This window comes from Peromyscus maniculatus, chromosome 1, assembly GCF_049852395.1.
Source record: "Peromyscus maniculatus bairdii isolate BWxNUB_F1_BW_parent chromosome 1, HU_Pman_BW_mat_3.1, whole genome shotgun sequence".
Classification (NCBI taxonomy): domain Eukaryota; kingdom Metazoa; phylum Chordata; class Mammalia; order Rodentia; family Cricetidae; genus Peromyscus; species Peromyscus maniculatus.
In genome coordinates, this window is record NC_134852.1 from 197,976,922 (window position 1) to 197,998,989 (window position 22,068).

Below are 22,068 nucleotides of genomic sequence, written 5' to 3' on the forward strand. Positions count from 1 at the left end.
TACGGAGTCCTCCAGTTAGCTGATCTGAGCTCCTGTCTGTTCAGGTGACTATTAATAGTGAAGGACTTTGCTGAAAATCAGGTCAGATGTTAAGAGACCTAAGCTGCTTCAAGAAATGGTCTAGTGGCCATAACTTGACCAGCCCTTCAGTTATGTGCTGCTTTCAAAAGTAGGAGCAGGAGAACATCTGCCTAGTGTCTGGAGGCCCTGGGCTGGATGCCAGGCTTAGCGGGGGATGTGGTGAGTGCTGAGACTCGGTGGTGCTGGGACTGTGCTCTCCTTCCCAGGTCCAGCTGAAGGTGTGCTGCTCTGAAGCCAGTTGAGAAGTGTGGCCACCATTGTACTTGGGCTCGGGTGGACCCTGCACATTCAAGCCCTTAGCTTGGTTAAGCTTTTTCTCCAGGTTGTCCTCTACTGCTGATGGAAATGGGAATGCAGTTAAGTGGTCTGAGAAACTTGAATCACTCACATTTCTCAGCTCTGGGGGTCATTTACCAGTTCATTGTAGAAGAAACAATCAGGTAAGTGGAGTTCATTTCCAGAGAAGGTAAACCCCACTTACCATCTCTGCATGATTTCAGTGGGAATTGATTATCAGCAGTCCCCAACTGGGCGAGAATAAATGTAAAGTTTGACCTTTTTAAAAAGAAAAGAGAAACAAAGAACATCGCAACACAATTAAAGGAACAGTAGACAAGAAGCTGCAAGTGCCCTGTGGTTCTGAGATGAGTGTCCCCATGGTCAGTCAGTCTCTTTCTTTATTTACTAAAATCTACTTTCCAATGTAAGCCTCGAAAGACCTCTCCTAAAGACAGCTGGAAGCCTTCTTAGGCAGATGAGCATGTGCACAGGGTACCCTGCTGAAGAATGTGGCCTCTGTGTCACACTGGTGATGTCTGGGCAAGGCCAACATGCCTTGCTGCTGCTGCTGCTGCTGCTGCTGGGTGTGTGTGTGTGTGTGTGTGTGTGTGTGTGTGTGTGTGTGTGTGTGTGTGTGTGTGTGTATACAACAGACTGGTGTGTACAACATGCTGCTGCTGGAAACAGCCCTTCCCTTGAAGTGCAGTTAGAAAGTGGATGTGAATTATGGATGGGAAGCCTTCTACACTTGTCCCTTGGCTAAATTCTTCCTGATTTGTCCTAACTTTAGAGACAGAGACTGTTTGGTACTCTGTTGACAAGTAATAAAGTCTGGCCCTCGTAGCTTATTTTGGAACTGGAAATGACATTGAGACTCCTAAATCATTCTGCAAGAAAAAGAAAGAAAAACAAAAACATTTGTTTTTAGTGATCCAAAGCTGAGGAGAAAGCTGCCTGCACTCATCCACTCACCTTCTCTCGCTGGCTTCCAGTCTGAGAGGCCGGGCTTGATCTACTTGCTTAGCGTTTGACTAGAGCAGAGAACGCTGGAAATGATTAGGCCCATGGTGGTGATGACTGTCTTAGCATCTCCCTTTGAGGGAGATGGTGATACCTTCTGGTCCTGAATCTGAGCAGGCCCACAGGCTAGGTTGCAGATGTGTTCTGAAGTATCGGGGAGAATGAGGCATGCAGGTACCCAGTCACTGTGACTGTGACTGCAGTCCGTGTGGGGGTGATCAGTTTACAGTGTCACTTTGGTCCACGCTAATCTCCATCCCCATTCAGTTAAACTCAGCTGTTTCGGATGCACCCAGAGACTTCCAGTAGGATCGGTCCTAGGGGACACACACACACACACACACACACACACACACACACACACACACACACACACGGTACTGGCAGTGCAGAGCCCTTTTAACCATAGCAATCAGTACCAGTGAGGCAGGTGGCATCTCAGGGGAATAAAGCTGAGGAGAGAGACCAAAGCAGCAGGGCTGTGGCTGCCTGCTGGCTGTCCAGAAACCTCTGATGCTGGCAGCCCAGTCTCAAGACAAAATAACCCGGTGCCTGTGGGCTGACATTCCCTGGAGGCAGCTGACTTCCCAAATGTGTACTTCCCAACAAACTGTTAGCTGGCTTAGCTTCTAGTGTGTGTTGGGAAGGGGGTTGTGGACAGAGACGATGTGCGTTACCTCCCCTCCTGAGCCTTCCCCTTGGATGCTGGAGGAAAAGTCCAACAGTTTAGATCTCTGGGTACCAAGGAAGCCGATACCTTCCCAAAGCAGTGATCCTTGAGCCTTGGCAAACTCACTGAGGTTGTCAGGGACTCCAACGGGGAGGGGCCTGGCAACAGGTGTGAGCCGGGGGCAGTGCTTTTGGTGGTTCGCTTTTCCTAGGCTCTCCAGTGCTGACGGCTTTCATTTTTGTGATTATGTTCTGGTGATGTGTAGTCAATGTACCAATATGTTCACAAGCTAGCACCATGGTAACAGTGTGTTTGCTTTTTTAACTGTTTGGGGAAAGTCAATTACAAATACAAGATTAAATTGAATTTTCTAAGTGTCCTCTCTCTTTGGCCCCGCATCATCTGGGTGGTTGAGTTTTCAGTATACAGGTCAAAGAGCTGTACAGTAGATCATCTCTTTCATGGGACAGCCAGGCCAAGAGCAGATGTGATAGCACACGGCACTAATTCCATCATGGGGAAGCAGAGGCAAGTGGATCTCTTGAGTTCCAGGCTGGCCTGGTTTTCATAGTTCTGGGCCAGCCAGGCCTGTGTAATGAGACCCTGTGTCAAAAACAAAACCAAGGTCTAGCCCGTTACACACACTGGACTTGGGAGGTCGAGACAGGAGGTTCTTGAGTTTAAGGCTACATGGCAAGATCCTACCTTAAGGTAGGGGAAGAAAAAAACAGAACTGAGTGTTGTAAAGAGAGAGTCCCGGCATACAAGTCATTGGGTGCTGGGTCGTGTTGAAGCGACAGTGAGGTCTGACTTGTAAGTTGCTCGTCACTGTGGTGACCCATCACAGCCCCATCCTGAGCCTTGAATTGGAGCTTTCCTCTGCGGTTGGATGGAGGCTGCTCCACCCCATCACTCATTCACTCCCAAGTTCCCTGGCCTTCAGGAGCATTGCCAAAGTGACTCTCAAGCCACTTGGGGAGTCCCTCTTCTCCCCCAGGACCAGTATACAGAAACAAGCACAAGATGAAGGCCGCGGCAGGAAAGGGCTGACTGCCTTCCGCTGCCCTCTCCTGTGATGACCCAAGCAGGACTCTTGTCAGAGCTGATTCATCTGTGGGTTGAAAGCTTTATAGAAAGCTCTAAGCTTCTAGTGTAGGCTTCCCTCAGCTGTGGCCTCATTGTCTTACCTGGATAGTCACTGTGCTCCCTAAAGTAGCCTTGGCCAGTGGTCAATGTCACCAACTCCCACTGAACTTAGAGAGTGGTAGTGTAAGGACACCATCTTGACAGGTTTTCAGTGCCCACAACCACATCTGCTCCCTTAACAGGCGGCACCCCGAGAGTTGCAAGGGGTGGGGCCAGCAAAGATCCCTCTGCAGCTACCTACCAGCAGCTACTAAACAGAGGCCTGACCAGCCTGGCTCCTAAGCCCAGGACAAAAATCCAAGGCCGTGGGGCCTAGGCAGGTCCTGTTCCTGGAGACAGCCCTTGGGCTACCCTCCCTAAGGCTAGGCTCTGGTCCCTCTTCCCTTTAAACCTAGGGCTGGGTAGCCATCAGCAATGACTAAGAAGGGAGTTTGCTTCTTCCTGATTGGCTCTTGCCAATTAAGAGCATTTTATTAGGCTGCTAATTAAAGGCACTTCGTTAGCAGCAGGAGAGGCCGGGTGGGTGCCTGGTGAGATGGAGCTGAAGCCAGGAGAAATTGTTTTCCTCCCCCATGGAAGCAGAGCCTCTCGGGCTGTCGGTCCCCCAACCTTTCCTGCTGCGCCTACCACGCCCCTTGCTTTCAATTAGTGGCTCTGAGGGGAGTGAGGTCATTACCAAGCCCAGGTCCAGAGCCCCCACCACTACTGCAGGCCACAGGAGGCCCTTAGGAGCTGTCCAGGCCCCAAGCAGCCCAAGGAAAGGTGGCCCTTTACTCTCCATGCCTCTAGTGAATGTCATGTGATCCACATGACTGAGTCTGCCCCCAGCAGTCACCAAGTGGAAGACAGAAGACGGGATGACAGTCGACCGCATAACTTCCTCACCAAAAGGCTCATGGTGCATGTGGCATGATTTCTATCAGGAAGAGACTGTCCCCACCACTCTAAGAGTGGATAGAGCCTCCATGGGCCCTGAGTGGGTCCAGGTAGAGGAGCTGGTGGCTGTGGGAATTCTGTGGGGCTCTTACTTCAAGAGCTGGGAAGAGAACCCAGGGCTTTGCACACACCAGGCAAGTGCGGTAGCACTGAACCGTGTGCATAACCATGTATAACCATGTAGCCGTGTGCATAACCATGTATAACCATGTAGCCGTGTGCATAACCACGTATAACCATGTAGCCGTGTGCATAACCACATATAACCATGTAGCCGTGTGCATCACCCCACTTCTTGCTCAGATGGCCCTAATGGCCCAGCTAGGCTTTGGGCAAGCCTTTCCTTCCTGCCAGAGAACAGGACTTGGCTGTGACCTGGCGCATGGGGGCTGGAACACAGGGTCACCAAGGACATCCACTCTCCAGAGCTCTCCTCACCTCTTCACTTAGCTGCAGAATTAGCACCAGGCCAGGCTGGGAGGGCAGATTTATGGCTGGGCCCGCCTCTCTCCATTTAACCCGAGGCCGGCCCAGGCTCCAGACACTAAATTAGATTTTTGACAATTAGAGAGACTAATGGGCACACAGCCATCCCCAGAGCCAGATATCCAGCAAGGCCTTCCTAGAATATCCACCACTGGCTCATCACCTTCCCCCACCATCCCTCTGGTCTCCCATGAGGTGGCATCTCCTGCTCCACGCTCTGCACTCTGGAGGGTCACCTGCTTCCCCTCTCAGTCCCTGGCCCAATGCTGCTTGGCTCCGGTCCTTTACTGTCCTGTCTTTCTTGCCTTCAGATCGCCTCCCTCCATCCCCACCTTCCCCAGGCCCATCCATCTATGATCTGTCCCACCACCAAGAACAGACTGCAAGCCCCTTGAGGGCAGGGCCTACACTGCACCCTGTCTCAATCCTAAATTTAGTTCAGCACCCCACAGTGCTTGCTAAGTATCACCCACGCTCGTGTGTCCTTTCCCTCCCTCCTGAGCCCCCGGATCGCCTTGACTCCCGTGACCTTACCCTCGGGACCTTGGGCTGGGTCCCCTTTCCTGCTGGGCCCTCTGCTCTGGCCAGCCTTAAGCTGGGTGGTAATGAGATTGCAGTAAGTGGTGCTGAGGGGAGCTGCTCACACTCACTCAGGCAGACTCATAGCTCTGTCAGGCTGATTGGTCCTGAGTGGAGGCCCAAACGGCCCCCCATGGACACGCCGAGATTGGTTATAAAATTACAAGCATTTGTCCTGCTGTCAGTGGGCCCCCCCCTCCCCTCTGCCTGCCTGCCTGCCAGTTCCTGGCTCCCCACCCATCCTCTCTCCCCTGGGGCCAGTCCCCACGCCCTGAAGAACTGGCTAGGGGCCACCACAGCATATAGGACTGAAAGGCCGAGGCCCCCAACTCTCCACTGCCAACTAACTGTCCGTCAGGATGATCGCAGCTCTGGCTGCTCTCGATGGCCTCATCCTGTGCTCAGGCTTCCTAGTCTCTGAATGGGGTGGGGCCCCAGATAAACAGGTCTTTGAGCCCTCCAGAGAAGAAGCAGGGTCTCAGTCCACCTCCATGAGACAACAGGTGTCCCATGTAGAAGGGGTGAGTGATGGGTAGCAAGGGCCTGCTGTACCGAAGGAGAAGGAACAGAAGCCAGAGCGGCCGGTGGAAGCCAGCTCTCCTCATGCAGGCGGCCAGTCGGCCACCTAGGTCCCGGAGCTCTCCAACACCTACTGCCCCTTGCCGTGGTCGCAGAAGTCTGGGCCAGACCAAAGGCCAGCATGGCCCAATAGAGCCTTGCTGTGCTTTCTCACAGAAGCTCAGTACCCCCGGCCAGGTCTCTGCGTACACCCATTGAGCCTGGCCAAGAGCCTAGATACCCCCAGCATGTGCTCCTGGGAATTCCAAACAGCCCTTGGGGCCTCCTGTATCCCTGGGGGCTCTCAGTTGGGCTTATAATGATTTACCCCCCTCTTCTAACTGCAAGGGCCCTTGTCTCTGGGGTCCTGGCCCCAAGATCTACTGACCAACCTTGATATTCCAGCCAGACCTTGCTCCTTGTCTGTATCCCCAGCTACAGCCTCGGTCCCAATCCAGATGTCCCAGGAGCCCTGTAGTCAGCCTGGCTCCTCAGCTCCAAGGGGGAGCTTATGGGAGCAGCAGCTGGCTGCTGGCCCCAAGGTGCCTTCCTGCCACTCACCATCCATTCCCAGCCCAGGATGTATTTGCTGTCATTCTATCTTTAATTAGGGTGGCGATGGCTCATTGTCCACCAACAGTGATGGAGCAGGGCCTCCTGTTAACTATCATCCCTGTCCACACCCCCAGGTCAACTCTCCTCCTGCTTGGAGGGTGAGAAGGGAACCAGAGAACCAACTCTCTGTCCTCTGAGTCCCAGGTCCGGAGTAGGCACAAGATCCGATGCCCTCTTGGATCCCTGAGTTCCCAAAGTACTTGAGAGACTTGATACCTCCACCCAGGGTACCTATAAAGAGGCTGCAGGTCTCCTACTGGCCACCAGATGTCTTCTCTGTCCAAACTGGCCAGATACTGCCTTCAGACTGACCACCCCCACCCCAACACAGGTGCCACACCATGGTCCCCAGACACAGCACATTAAGCCTCAAGATTCCCAGCTTGGTGGCCAGAACTCCCTTAGTGGTTCATGGCCTTTGCCTAAGGTGGGATCCACCACTGCCCTTCCATGTACACTTAGGGCCATCGGGGCTGACTCTCCAGCCCCAGGGCTCAGATGGTAGATGTGTTCCTCCTCCCTGGAGGCCACAGGGGCCCTTGCTAGGCAGGGGCTGAAGGTCCTGGGACAAACATAAGGCCCCCCAAGCCCCTAGGAGGCTGTAGTGCCACAAACTCAATTCTGGGTTAAACCCACAGCTTGGCATTTACTGGCTGGGTGACGCTGGGTGAGTTCCCTGACCTCACAAAACGGGGATAAAAGGAGCATGCTACCACATACAGGAGCCATGAAAAAAAAAGTCACCCAGAGGCTGGGAAGGGTGGTTCACACCTTTAATCCGAGCACTCAGGAGACAGAGGCAGGTGGATCTCTGTGAGTTTGAGCCAGCCTGGGCTACATAGTAAGACCTGTCTCAAAAACAAAAATTAAAAAAATAATAATAAAGCACCCGGGCTTGGGGTGCCCATGGCAGAGAAAGATGGGGGCTACGGCTCCGTGGGGGCCCATCCCCAACACAGCCAGGTTGATGGGCACCAGGAACCGGGAGTGGATTCCCCGTGGTGAGAGAATACCAACCCACTTCAGGAGCTGAGGGATGGGGAAGTCTGGGACAGGTTGGACTACCTCACAGATGGCAGCGGCACTGCTCCAGAGGCCCGGCTAGCCTCTCAGAAGCCTGTCCACAGCTCTGCCCTGTGTGTGTGGAGCTAGGGCAGGCCATGGGGAGAACGCGGGCTGCCCTGGCCCGATACAGAGGGTGGGGCCTAGGCAGGGAGCTGGGCTCTGAGATAAGATGGCTGAGGAGGGTGGGGCATGGAGGTGGGTGCGCTGTCTCCCACTTCCAGTTAAGTCCCAGATTGTTCTGCCCTTCCCCATAGAGCCTCTCTCTCGCCAGGGGTGGGGCGCCAGAACCCCTCTTCCCCAGTGACCCTCTGCTCCTGGCAGGGACCCTCTCAGGGTGACAGGAGGCCCAGGCTGGAGGGAAGAACTACCTAGCGGTAAGTATGCGCAACATTACATATGTATATTGGAGAGTAAATAACCCCAAAAAGCGCCTTGTAAATAGACTCCGAGTTTATCCTTTATTAATGAGGCACCGAGTGCCCCGCTGTTTTAGAGCAGCGAGACTTTCATAATATCAAAACCTAAATTACACTTGCGTCTCTCATCCCAGGGACGGGATGAGCAGAGCTGTGCGGCTGGGCCTCTGCTTGCAGAGTGAGTAAGCAGGAATCCCTCCCTTCTCCTGGGACTGGCTGGTACCTTCTGGCCGGAGAGAGGACAGGGGTACATGTGTGCACATGCACACATGCACACATGCTCACTCACACCCCAGTCTCCAGAGAGCTCCGCTCTCAGGCCTCAGGCTACAGTGTGGAATGTGTGGTCCCACCGGCCCGTGTGCCTGGATTGGACTCTGTAGGTCACTCCCAGGCTCAGGGGCTTGAGGGACAGGATTGGGCCCAAGATACTTGCAAGCTCTGAGACGACCTCACTCCCCATCTCTCAGATTGGGCTTTACATAAAGCGTCCTGACACCCTCCCTGTCCGGACAAGCAGATTGCCTGGCGGTGAGGTGGTCACGGATCAGAGGTGCTAGGGATTCGCACAAGGTGCATGCAGTGTTGATGGCCAGGACAACTAGTTCCTCTCCGGCAGTGGCTCTCAACCTGTGGGTCATGACCCCTTTGGGGGTCAAATGACCTTTTCACAGGAGTCGAATGTCAGATATTTACATTATGAATCACAACAGTAGCAAAATTACAGTTATGAAGTAGCAATGAAAATGACTATGGTCGGGGGTCACCACACAGGAGGAACTGTAGTAAAGGGTGGCAGCGTTAGGAAGGGTGAGAGCCACTGCTCAGTGGGCATGGCACCATATCTTCTGCGCAGTCCTCAGAGGTCCAGCCCCTACCAGCTCCCAGGTCAAGATCAAGCCCCTGAGCGGCACCAACCCTGCACTCACAGCATGCTTCTAGCACCCACCCTGAGTAACGTGGGCCAGGGCCTGGGTTCTCGGAGTCACCCTATTCCCGAGGCCCCAAGGGGCCGAGTCTCTTCTCTCCCAGGGCAGGCCGGTGAGGCCGAGGTGGGCAGGTGGGCAGACGGACGCGGTGTGGCAGGATTTACAACCTGGGCTGGCCAGGCTTCTGGTGCTCTGGTGGGCGTCATGTCGAATCTGCCCCATTATATGGACAGTTGAGTTTAATAGTCATTGTGTGATCACTCCAAGCCCGGCAAACATGGCGGGCCACACCCCCTCCACGCAGCCACCGGCTCCCCAGCCACGCGGCCCATCCGTACAGTAAATTAAAAATATGAATCACTTCTCCCCACTGCCTCCCCAAACGCTCATCTTGTCAGCCTCTATGTTGCCTTCATTTGTATTACCTTAATTTAATGTTAATTATGGTCTTCATTTACAAGGAACAAGCCAGCCCTGCTCTGCCAAGGGACCTTCCCCCTCCCCCATCCGCCCAGGAGGGAGAGGCCTAGGGAGAAGGGGAATTTGGGGGGCTGCTTAAGAAATCAGGAGGGGAGCCAAAGGGAGGGTATGAGATGAGATCTGGGCCATCAGTGCCTGGTGACCTTTCTGGGAGGGACTTGGGGGACCCCCACCTCCCCATATGCCCTGTCCTCAATCATTTATCCATTCAATAGCTACTTATTGAGCACCTAATATGTGCCAGGCAACCAGAGAGCAGTGAAATGGGGGAGGTGTCTGCCTAATAAGGGCTAATGGGGTCCCCTCTGCCACCCTGAGGCAGCGTCAGGAAACAGACCCAGTCCTGCAGGGAGGGGCTGGCACCTGGCCCACCAGAGGGCACAGAACACAACAGTTACCCTTTCCTCCAAGCTCCTCTCCTGGCTATCAGTAGCACCCTTCCACCAGTCAGCCTTGTACCTCTTCCAAATGGGAAGTTCTTTTGGCAGTCTTGACTGAGTCTCTCTTGCTACAGATCAGTCTAGGCTCAAAGCTTGAGTGGAGCCAGGAGTGGAAGCGACTCCCCGGCCACATACACTGTTTCTGGAGGGCTTAGAGGAAGGAACCCATTGTCCCGGCAACCCCAGTTACGCTGTGCTGTCTGTCCTGTGGTCTCTCCCGAAGTCTTTGGGTCTGAGGAGTGCAGGAGGCCTGAATGTGACCTCTTGGTCGTTGCTGGGCTGACAGTGGGACGCAGCCACGTGCAGGTCTGTAGAGCCCGTGGGGGGGGGGGTCACACAAGTGCACAAAGGGAGCTGGCGGAAGGCCATCTGCACTCAGCCCCCCCGCCCCCCCCCCCGGCTGCGGAAGCAGATCTGCAGCTGGGAACATCTGCCTGACAAGCCCCTTCTGCGCAGGCTGTTATGCGTCCATCTCTAAGGAGTTCTGGTCCACAGACAGATCCGTGCCCCCCCCCCCGGGCCCATGTGCCCTCCCTCAGGTTTCATGTGTTAGTGTGTATATGCAGGAACGCGTGTCCAGCAGGCCCATGTGCGTGTGCCCCCTCCCGCTGTCAGCGGCGCTGATGACATTGGCAGAGGAAAGTGATGACAAATGCCCGTTATCAGCGAACGAGGCCGATGACAAATGGGCGGGCGCCCGAGCAGCCCCATTACGCTGTAATAACAGAAGATGGATGGCCTGGCGCCCCCCACCCCACCCCCACCCAGCCGCGCCGGTAACGGGAGCCGATCCGGCTCCGCCCGCCGGGGAGGGAGCCGCGCTGCGGCCGCGGCCGGCCGCTGCCAATCCCGGCCGGCGGAGACGCCCGAGCCCCAAGCCGGGAGACCACGCGGCCGCCCGCGGCGGAGGAACAAAGCGGCGCGCTCAGCGGGCGCAGGGGGCGCACGGGGCGTCCCGCCTGCCAGGACACGCAGCTGTGCACACACATGGCCGGCACACGCGCCAGCCGCCTGTGTCCTTGCACGGTGCACCTGCGGCTCTTGTCCAGGCACAACCCCAACCAGGCAAGGCCAGGCACACAGGCGTCCTTTACTGCCTCGCATAGGCTTACGACTGCCACATGGATCTGGGTATACAGTTACCAGCATAAATTCACTCACAGAGCCGCATGTACCACCTCGGATTCATGCACATTCCTGCGGGGACCGTTTATAAGCTGGGAGAGGTGGTACACACCTGTATTAGCCGCAGTAGAGAAGCTGAGGCAGGAGAATGGAGAGTTCGATACAGCCTGGGCTTTAGCCTGACCCAGTCTAAACAAACAAACAAACCAGGAAAGGGTGTGGGGGATGTAATTTCGTTGGTCAGTGAGTGTTTGCCTAGCATTCATGAAGCTCTGGGTTTGAGCTCCAGAGCTGCATAAACCAGGGGTACTGGCACATACCTGTAATCCTAGCATTTGGGGAGAAAAGGAGGGAGGTCAGAAGTTCAAGGTCACCCTCGGTTATGTACTAAGTTCAAGGCCAGCAAGAAATACGTGAGACCCTATCAAAAAGAAGGGAGGGAGGTAGAGAGGAAGAAAAAAGAAAGCACTTATACTGTTGTACATGTGTGCCCTAGCGTGACGGCACGTGTACCGGAATCTGAATGCATACAGCAGAGATGCGTGTGTGTATATACGCAGGCCTGGCACACAGGAGTCACAATGTCCAAACCTGAACACACAGGCAGAAGATGTCCACAGCTGCATCAACAAATATTAACTGAGCCCTGCTGCGCAGGTGTCGGCTGGAACTGGGGGAGTTCCGATGATGAATAGGACACCATCCCTGTCGCCCAAAATGCTAGGTTTGCTGGAGGGCCAGACAAATGGCTCTGAGTGAAGGTGGAAGTGATTTGTGCTTTGACCCAGTGCATCGTTTATTATGTGGACAATCAAGGGCCTTCCTGGAGGAGACGGCCAAAGGAAGAGTGAATTTTCCAGAGGAACTGAATTCTGAGCACAGGATACAGAAACAGGAAAATGGTGGGCTCGGCCAGAGCTCGGAGTCCAGGTGAGTGGTATTAGCCGTGACTGGGGAAAGGCTTTACCAGTCTCTATAACAAAAGGCACGCAGCTGGGGTGGGGTGGGGGGGGCAGGGAGGTAGGGACAGTCCAAGTGACAGACCCAGGGGGACAGAGAGTACCCCATCAAGTCACTGGATGGGAAAGTGAGCTTGCTGGCGGTGGCTGGGCAGGGCTGACTTCACTGATCTGTGACCTGTGTGGTCCCACAGGGCTGTGCATGCCCAAGAACTCTGCGCCTGGCTTACTAGTTCTCTCTCCATTTCGAAACTCCTCACACTTCTAAACAAGGAATCCCATGTTTTTACGGCCCCTGAAAAGTATGTATGCAGCCAGACCCAGAGTGGAAGCCCGGGGTTTTCAGGCTGAGGTTTGGAGGAGAAATTGGTGCCTGTGGCTCAGAACAGGGTGTGCAAAAACTAGAGGTGGATTAAGGGATGGGGGGAACTTTAGGGTCTCTATCCCAAATGGCTACTTGTCTGTCTCTGCCGTTGAGTCTGCTCCCTTTGCACGCCTGTCTTGCACACTCTCTAGTGTGTCTCCTGCACCCCAGCACACAGCACCCACATGGTCCTGGTCCACTGACTCTGGGAACGCACAGATATCCACACAGGAGCCCACGTGTGTCAGAGACTGTCCCATACCCTCAAGCACGAGGCCACTCCCACAGCCCTATACTTCCAAGGCAGTTCTGTCACTTGGGCTTAATCTAGAAGCAGAGTGCTCTTGCCTCTGTGGCCTTCGTTGGGTGTCTTCGTTGGACTCAGAGCTGACAATGGTTAAGGAGGAGCCCCCAGAGGAAGGACCGGGACCCTGGGGTGGAGGGTTGGCGAGAGAATAGTTCAAAGCATTAGATCAGGCTGCAGGTCTCAGGGCCTCCCTCTGCCGACTGCTCAGCGAGGGCGCTCTGAGCTTCAGCCTTCCCACCCGCAGAGTGGGACAGAAGGCGGAAAAGCCGGCGCCGGTCCCCAGGTGCTGACCCGGACTGTTGTTCAAGAGGCAGGAGCTCGAGCCAGGCATCCTAGGCTGCTTACCTCTCCCCAGGGATCTAAATAGGGAATCAGGGCATCTCGGACAGGGACCCGGAAGTTGGCAGACCCAAGAGGCGGGGGCACTGGTCCATTCTCAGAAGTCCCCAGATGACACAGGCAGGAGTGAGGAGCCCCCCCCCCCCAATTCGCATGCAAAAGGGACCCCTGGGTAAATGAAGTGTCTGGAAAACAGGAGCAAACAGCTGTCCTCCTGGTCGCGGGAGATGAGTGGAAGACGCAGGGCCGCCGCAGGCTGGATTACCTCGGGACAGCCGCTAGCCTTCCTCCTTGCTGCCCTCCCAGGCTTCCTCCCTTGTGCCCGGTAGCAATTCCAAACGCCAACCTGACTTTCCCAGAAGGTGGCTTCCTCTTGCCTGCAGCACGGGACTCACAGCGGTGGCCCACACCTTCGGATGACCCACTTGGGGTCTCCGCAGTATCTTCAGGCCCTACTCCTGCCCCCACTTCAGCTGGCTTAACCACCAGACCTGTCAAGGGGCTCTGGGGAGCCTCCCACCCAGGCAAGGAGACTCCAGTAACGTGCACCAAACCGGGGACTGGCAAGGTTGGGGCGGAAGGGGGGATGGGCGTAAAGGGGTGGACCTCGGCCCTCTCTCACTTCACTTTCTCTGTAGCGTGATTGACCCGTCATTAGTTATCCGTCCAAGGTCGTCAGGCCTGGCCCAGCCATAAATCACCGCCGCTGGTGAGGAGCACCAGAGGAGCGGAGGAGACAGTCCAGAGCGCGGCCCAGAAGGGGCGCAGCACAGGTCCGCCAGGCTCATGGGCACCCGCCCCAGCCCTTGCAGCCCTTGTGACTGTCCTTCTCAGCTCTTCCCCTGGCGTCCCTGCCTGCCTGTCCCCCGGCCACTCTCTCCGGTCTCCATCCATCTCTTTTACCGCCGAGCTGCGACTAGACAGGCTGGCCAAGAAAAGGGTGACCAGAGCAGGTGACAGTCCTCGGTCATCTCACTCACGGCTTTTACAGGTTATAATTCTCATCAATGGAACGGAATTCCCGAAGGGTAAACTGAGGCACAGAATCCTGGCCAGAGATGAGTCTGGGAAGGAGTCTCACTCCATTCTCACCCCGGGTCACCATCAGATCTTCAGTGCCTCCCTACTCCGGGCGGGTGCTGCAAGGGTCTCTCCGCCCTGAGAGGACGTGGGTCCGCGTCCTCGTCGGGTGCCTCCTCTCGAGGAGCGGGGACCCTTTCCCCAGTGCCCAGGTCCTGGGAGCCGGGCCGTCCCGCCTCCCTCGAACTCTCCCGGCTTAGCCGCCGACCTCTTCGCCGGTCCTCGCGCGCCCTCTGCCGGCGCCTCTTGGGAAGCGCGCCCGCCGTCCCCGCCCTGGATACACCGGCTGGAAAGACAGCCAGGCGCCTAGACATGGAGCTCTGCATGACCCTGCTTTTGGAACACCCCTCGCACCAGGCTCCCAGAAAACTCATTTGTTTCTTCAAGAGTGGAGGTATTGAGGACAAGAAATGAACTTGAAGCAGGCCAGGCTCGGAGGATGTGGGTCATCTGTCACCTGGCGGGCACCTCCCTGGAGACCTTGGCAGGCAGGTAGATGTTTGGGTCGGGAGGGCCAGGGGGCTCCTGAGACGGCAGGACCTTGATTTTCTTTCTGAAGCCAACACCCGAGCGTCCCCATGAGTCAGATTGAGAAGGGGGAACAGGCCAGGGCTGATTCCTTCCCAGTTTGGTGTTTGGCTGATAGGCAGGGAGGGTGACCTGAGCATATTCAGATTTCCTGATCAAACTGAACTAAAAGTACTCCCCACAGTGCCGAATCAAGGTCAAAAGGGTGCGACAGAATCCCTCAGAGACCACGAGGAGCTGGGGGACGGAGTGTCTGAGGCCAGAACTCCGTGGGCGCTGTCATGGAGTTCAGGCAGACAGAGCAGGCATGTTGAGACTGAGGGAGGAACTATGTGCGGAGGTGTGCTGTGCTCTGGCAGGCCTCAGGGGTTCCTGCTGCCTTCACCCTAACTCCTTCACGACGGTGCAGAGAACTGGGCATCCCCACTCAGAAGGAAACTAATGATTCAGTGCCCAGGTTTGAGCCAGGCTTGTGGGGCATCCTTTACCCCCCCACTCAGGAGGCCAGGTCTGGAGAATTTTGAGTTCACACACCGCCAGGGTGAAACACTGTCTCAAAACCAAACTGAATCCTGGTTTCAGGATTGTCAGCATCAGCAATTCTCTCTGCAGACTCTGAGGGAAGCTGGAAAGGGGCTGGTGCAGAGAGTCCTACTGAAAGATCTGAGTGACATCCATGTCACTCATGTGTCATGACTTAGGACAAAAGAAGAACCTCCCTGGGACTAGGGTTCTTTTTTTTTCCTTAAAAGATTTATTTTCTAAATTCTCTCTCTGTGTGTATGTCTGTGTGTGTGTGGGGGGGGGTTCTTTTTTTTTCCTTAAAAGATTTATTTTCTAAATTCTCTCTCTCTTGTGCACGCACACACGCACTTGAGTGCAGGTGCCTGGGGAGGCCAGGGGCATCGGATCCCCTGGAACCAGAGTTCCAGGCGGTTGTGAGCTGCCTAGTGTGGGTGCTGGGAATTGAACTCAAGCCCAGGGACCTGAAAAGAGCAGTACATGCTCTTGACCCTTGACCATCTTTCCAGCCTGGGACTCGGGTTTTTCATCTATAAAATGGAGACACAAGTGTATCTCCTGCATATTTACATGCAGGGCTGAGCTAAGCAGGGCTTGGCAAAACTGCTCAGGTAAACCAGATGTGTGGTGCAGGCAACTCAGGCCCTCCCCAAGTCTCCTCCCATGGTTTGCGCAGTATTATCTGGTCTTTCCTGCCTTCTAACAAGTCCTGTGGGACTCCGGAGTCTCTTTTCCCAGTACCCACCCAGGTTCTGTGAATACACGTTTGAAATGCCATCTCAGAAAGGAAAGATGCACTGTGTTGGGAAGCGGGCCACACAGGCTGCTCTGCTGCTGGTGCCCATGCGCTGGAAGTTTCTGCAGGAGCTGACCGCACAGCTGTATCTCTTGGCTAATACTCACAACTCACAATGGATCATAACCCAGGTTCCGGGCTCCATCCATGCACAGGTCACAAGCTGAAATGCTTGCAAGGATTTGGTCCCATGAAAAGCAACAGAGGAGACTGAGGAGTCTGGAAACTAGGAGCAGTTGTTGCCATGGGAAGTCTGGGGAGAGGGGAGCGGGGTAAACAGGGTCCCCAGACCTCCCCCAGCTCCAACTGTGGCTCACGGCAGCAGCAGCGTCCTAAGACCCTTCCCCTGGATGCTGTGTATCCTCTCTACCACTGCAGTACCCTTTCACCCACTCAGTCCTGCAAACAGCGGTCGAGGATGCAGGGCAGAAACCCGGGTCCGGTCAGCTGAGCTCACTGCCCAGGGTCCCGCAGGCTGAATGAAGGCACTGGATAGCCTGCGATCCCTGTAGGGCTCTAAAGAAAATGTCCTTGCGTGCTCATTTTTGTGGCTGGCAGGATTCAGTTCCTGGTGCTTGCAGTCCTGTTTGCTGCAGAGAATCGGTGAGAACCGCTCCTCAGAGGTCCTGCTCGTGCGTCAGAACTCCCTCACCATCTACCAGTCAGAGCAGGCATCAGAATGCACTGCCTCAGAGGTCCTGCCCATGCTTCGGATCTCTCCCGCCACCCTGCTAACAGTCAGAGAGCTCTGCTTTGAAAGGGATTGTGTGGTTAAATAATGTCCCCTTTGTCACCTGATAAAACATGCCCACAGAGCTCACACCCTATAGTAGGATGTTCTACCCACTCTCAGCCTCTCAGGAGGGTGGACACTCCCTTCATCCCTGGTTCCGGCCCTCCTGAACTATGTGGGGCACTGGACCAATCACTGTTCATGTGTGATCTTCAAGTTCCTCCCTTGTAAATGAGGCCGGAGGCAGGATGAAATGGAAAGGCCTCCTTGTCACAGAACTGAGGCTGAGCAGATGAGGGAACTGTGATCCTTGAGACTGGAGCCCCACCACAGAGGGAGATGCAGGATTGTGTGCCCTGCCGGTGACAGGCCGCCACCCAACCACACAGCAGCCCTAACTGAAGCAGAAGCCATGACAGTCAGGCGGGCAGCACAGGCGCCATGCATGGGGTCCAACCACCCTGCTAAATGCGCTCAGAAAGAGTGGTCCGAAATCAGCGGTGCCCACAGGAACCCTCAGACCAGCATGGGTCGGTCTTGGCAAGGTGACTTGTACCAAGCTGAGGGAGCGGAGTGTGGCAATGATCAGGGGGTGACCAACTCTTTGTTTCAGCCTCATTCTTCAGTTCTATCCAGCTTCCAATCTGGGCCCCACCCCACCCCCACGCCACCCCCGACTCCCGTGTCTGGCTCAGCCTTGAGGTCTCTAGCAGCCTCTTTGGAGTCTTCTTGTTCTAATCCATCCCTAGCTGGGCACTGGCAGTTAATGTCAGCTTCCTGAGCCCTCTGAGTTCCTATCAATCTCGGGAGCCCCTCCTCCCAAGGAAACACAACCCCATCTTTCTCCCGGGCTCCCTCCTGTTCTCCCCAAGGGCCAATTTTAGTTCAGTACACAAACTCCACTTTGGGGGTCATCTCCCACCAAGGCAGAGGGGCTGGAAGGAGACCCCTCCCAACTCTATCCAAGCGCGGGAGCTGGGTAAGAGGTGGGGAAATGAATATTAATTTATCATGATTAGGCAAATCCGGCAGGGAGAGCCGATTCAGGCGGAGGAGGCTAAAAAGATGAATTTCAGCAATAAAATTAAATAAGGACGGACGGGCAGCCCCTCCTTCCTCCCGCTTTGCTGATCTCTCTCTTTCTTACAATTTATGAGGCCAATTATGAAGATGGGGTTGGAAGTTCCTGGAACTTCACTAAATGCAAACGGCGGTCCCTGCTGTTCCCATCAAATTAATTAACCGCGCGCTATTGATGGCCGCTCAAGGCTGACGCAAGCGGTCCGCCCTGCGGCCTCCTCCATGGACACAAGGACCCAGAGCTCCGAATCCAGCCAGGACTCTACTACCTCCTCTAGTCCCTGGCCAGCACCACCGGGGACCCCTTCCAGCCCATGCATCTGTCTGAGCCCTTGGTTACATGGGGGCCTGTAGCAGGCTAGCTAGGGACACCAGGTACTAGGACATCAAGTGTAAACACGCAGCCCACAGACCCAGGGCCCAGACAGTGTGGCAGGCACACGAACAAGCGACCACAAGGTTGGTCAAACCCCAACATACATCCAGGGAACAGGCACCTATGGGCACTGTCTGAGGCTACAGGCTTGTTCAGTCAGGGCCAGGCCTGAATCTAGCAGGTTCTACAGAGGCTCCACAGCCACTCACGTGGCCGTGGTGACAGTTCTAGCCTTGATTCAGTCCATCTTCTGGTGGCTTCCTCAGAGCCCTCCTAGCAGTCCATCAACCCCTGGGGGCTCTTGTCTTGGACCACAGCCTTCTTCAGGGATGCTCTCCCAAGAAGGCAGCCATCCCTTCCACAGGAGAGCAGGGCTGAGATCCCAGAGCCCTCCGGAGACCAGCTTTTCTTGGGGCCTCAGCTTGAGAGACCCCAGTTCCAGAGCTGGGAAGCAGGGCCGCCCAATGACTCAGGGATTCTGGGAAACTGGTTGGCTGGATCAGACCGATGGGCAGAGTGGACACAGGCCCACACTGGAGTCCACTGTAAGCCTATCTGCATTCTCTCTGCAGACTGGAACCACTGCTGTGGCTTCCTTACCAGCTCCCTCTCTCAGAGAACAGGACCGTGTCCCTCCCCACTGGGAAAGTGAGGATGAGAAGTGAGGCCACCTGTTCAAGTTGTACCCCTTGGTCCTGGCCACAGGAGTCCCATTCCTCCTAAAGGGGCAGGAATCCTACAGCCCAGGAGAGGCAGGGCACAACACAGCCTGCCCACCATGCTGTGCCCACTGCAGAGGCAGGCTGGTGATGCTTGGTCTACGCCTGCACCGCCTCTATTTCAGCAGCCAGAACTCCAGACACAAGTTTGGTTCACGGTAAGGGTGTGGCCATGACACATGTTTTCACCCCAGGCCCCGGGTAAACACAAGGTCTGGCAGGGCTGGGTCATAGGCACCCTAAGAGGACTTGTGTTGTGGGCACAAATTATCACAGGGCAGCTGAAATGCAGAGAGGCCCATGGTCGCCAAAGAGGGCTGAGGCCTAAAGCTTGCAACCAGCTTGGCCCTCCCGTTCCCACAGGGGCAAGTCACAGGTCCCCTGACATGTGGCAGGGCCCGCTCACCCCCCAGAACAGTGAGAGACCAAGACACACACAGAACTGGTGCTCGGCTGTTACAGGGAAAAGTGGCAGACTTGGAGGCTTAAAAGAACATGGAGTTAAACTGGACATGGTGGCACATGTCTTTTAACTCTAGTACTTAGGCGGCAGAGGCAGGCGGATCTCTGAGTTCAAGGCCAGCCTCATCTAGACACAGAGCAAATTCCAGGACATCTAGGGCTACATAGAGAAACCTTGTCTCAAAACAAAACAAACAAAAAAACCAATCCACAAAATCATCACTTTGTGATTCAAAACCCAAGACGGGCTTCCCTAGGATGAGAACCAGGTAGCAGGGCCACATCCCTTCTGGAGGCTCTGGTATGGAATCTAGATGGTTCTTTAAGCTGTGGCGATTGTAGACTCTCCACATGGAAGCCAGAAGCGCTGATCCTGTCTGACCTTTCTCCCACTGGCACCCCGCTTTCTGGCTATAGCCAGGAAAGGCTCCCTACTTCTGAGACCCTTGGGCCACACAGGGCCCGCCCACCAGAACCACTTCATGGCAGATGCTTGGCCTCAATTACATTTGCTTGTTGCTGTCATGGTGGTGCTGGGGATGAACCTGGGCCTGGCATGTGCCAGGCAAGTTCTCTGCCACCGAGCTGCTCCCTGAGGGCACATCTTCAGTCTCCAGCCGAAGGTGTCATAGCCACAGGACATGGACATACTTGCTGGCCACTATGCCCCTGCCTCACACATGGTCTGACCAGGGACAAACCTCAGGGTAGGGGGATTGAGCTGGAGCTCAAAGCAGGTTTGTAAAGTTCCTCTTCCTTGAGGTCGAGAGGTTTGTGGGGTGCTCAGTTACCAGACAGGACCCCAGTTTCCACCAGGGCTCTAAAATTCAGACCTCCCTTTACGGAAGGATGAGGGCAGGGATGCCAGGAGGCGGATCTGGGCTCTCAGTGGCTGCAGAACACTAACAACACACGCCTTGTTGAGCGGGACTCAAGGGCCACCCCTTCTCCCCCTCTAGGCCGCCTATCTCAGAACACTGAGCTCAGCCTCGTGGCCTCATGCCACACTGCAGTCAGGACACCAGTGTCATGGACCCCTGAAAGGTATGGGCATTTTCTCTCCAGCACAGGACTGTCTGCTGCCCTGATCAGATGAGACGAGAGCATGCATGTTTGAAGTACCGTGGATTCTGAGTCTCCCGGGGCAAGGGAGTTAAGGCGGGTGAGGGTGAGGAACAGAGTGAACTCCTGAACTCCTGAGTCGTCAGCTCTATTCCTCCAGTGTTTCTGGAAACTTCCTTTGTAGGTCATGCAGTCCATGCTCCTACCCCTAAGAGTCACTCTATGCAAAAAAGGAAGTCTGAATAAAGACTGGCACCTCATCCGGCAGCGGTGACGCACGCCTTTAATCCCAGCACTCGGGAGGCAGAGGCAGGTGGATCTCTGTGAGTTCAAGGTCAGCCTGGTCTACAGAGTGAGATCCAGGACAGGCACCAAAACTACACAGAGAAACCCTGTCTCGAAAAAACAAACAAACAGACAGACAGACTGGCACCTCGCAGGGACTCCGGGTCCTTGGACGTGGCTACTTCCCAGTTTGGTGTGCAGTGGGCTCCACCCCTTCCCCAGGACTCATGAAGGCCAGGTCCCCCAACTTTGGTGTCTGGGGTCTAGGCTTGAGCTGGAGGTCTGATCTCAAGATGCTAGGGTCCGGAACTGTTTTGTTCTCTTTGAGCTGCCTTGAACTTCCTAGATAGCCCAGGCTAGCCTAGAACTTAGGATTTTCCTGCCTCAGTCTTCTGAGTATCTGGAATTATAATTATAGATATGCACCTCTGTCCAGACAGAGGCCAGGACTGAAACCAAGGAGGCAAAAGGCAACTCTGGGATTCTACAACACACATACATACCATGCACAAACACACACCATGTGTGCGCAACACACATATATACATACCACGTGCATGCACACACACACACACACACACACCATGCACACACCACACATATACCACACACATACATACACACACATCGCACACACATACACCACACACACACATACATCTCATATATACAAACACCATGCACACACCACACATACACAGCACACACACATACACACACACCACACATTGCACACACACACCACATAGCACACATATACACCATGCACACACCACACACACACACCACACATACACATACACCACACACACATACCACATATCACATATACACAAACACCATACACATACACACCACAACATACACACACACCACATATCACACATATACACCATGCACACACCACATACACACACCACACATACACATACACCACACACACATACCACATATCACATATACACAAACACCATACACATACACACCACACACATACACATACACCACATATCACACATACACACCATACACACACACACACACACACACACACCCCTTTCACACTTGACAGACTAAAGTGGGAGCTTCTAGATTTAAGCTTGCCTCATGCTCCACCTCAACATCTCCCAGTGGAAGATTTTGGCTTTTTAAACCTCCTTCCAGACGCCCTCCCTTGCCCGTCCTCCTGTCCTGCAATGCTAGAGAGGGAAAGACGGAGGGAGAGAGTCAGACCCCTGCCGCACCCCTGCCGCACCCCTGCCCACTCACTCCCCCTGCTCTATCAGCAGCTCTCCCAGCACCTTCCCTAAAGCCTCTTCCAAGTAAGCCCGGACCCCCACGCCCATCCACGGTGGACAGACAGATCGCGGTCCGTACTGTTTCTCTAAGCACTGGCACCTCCTGCCCCCCAGGAGTCCCATTAGGGCCACAGGAGCTGCTCAAGGGTGGACGGAGAAGGCCTCTTGTGTCTGACTCTGCTGCTCTCACCATCCACCCCAGACCCCGTTTGGGGTTCCGGATCTGAGTCTCCGGGCCTGACCAGCAGGCAGTTAGTGTGGCTTTCTGACGTCTTTGTTCTGCTGGGATGAGGACCACAGGTGGAGGCCATCGCTCACAGACACTAGGCAGCG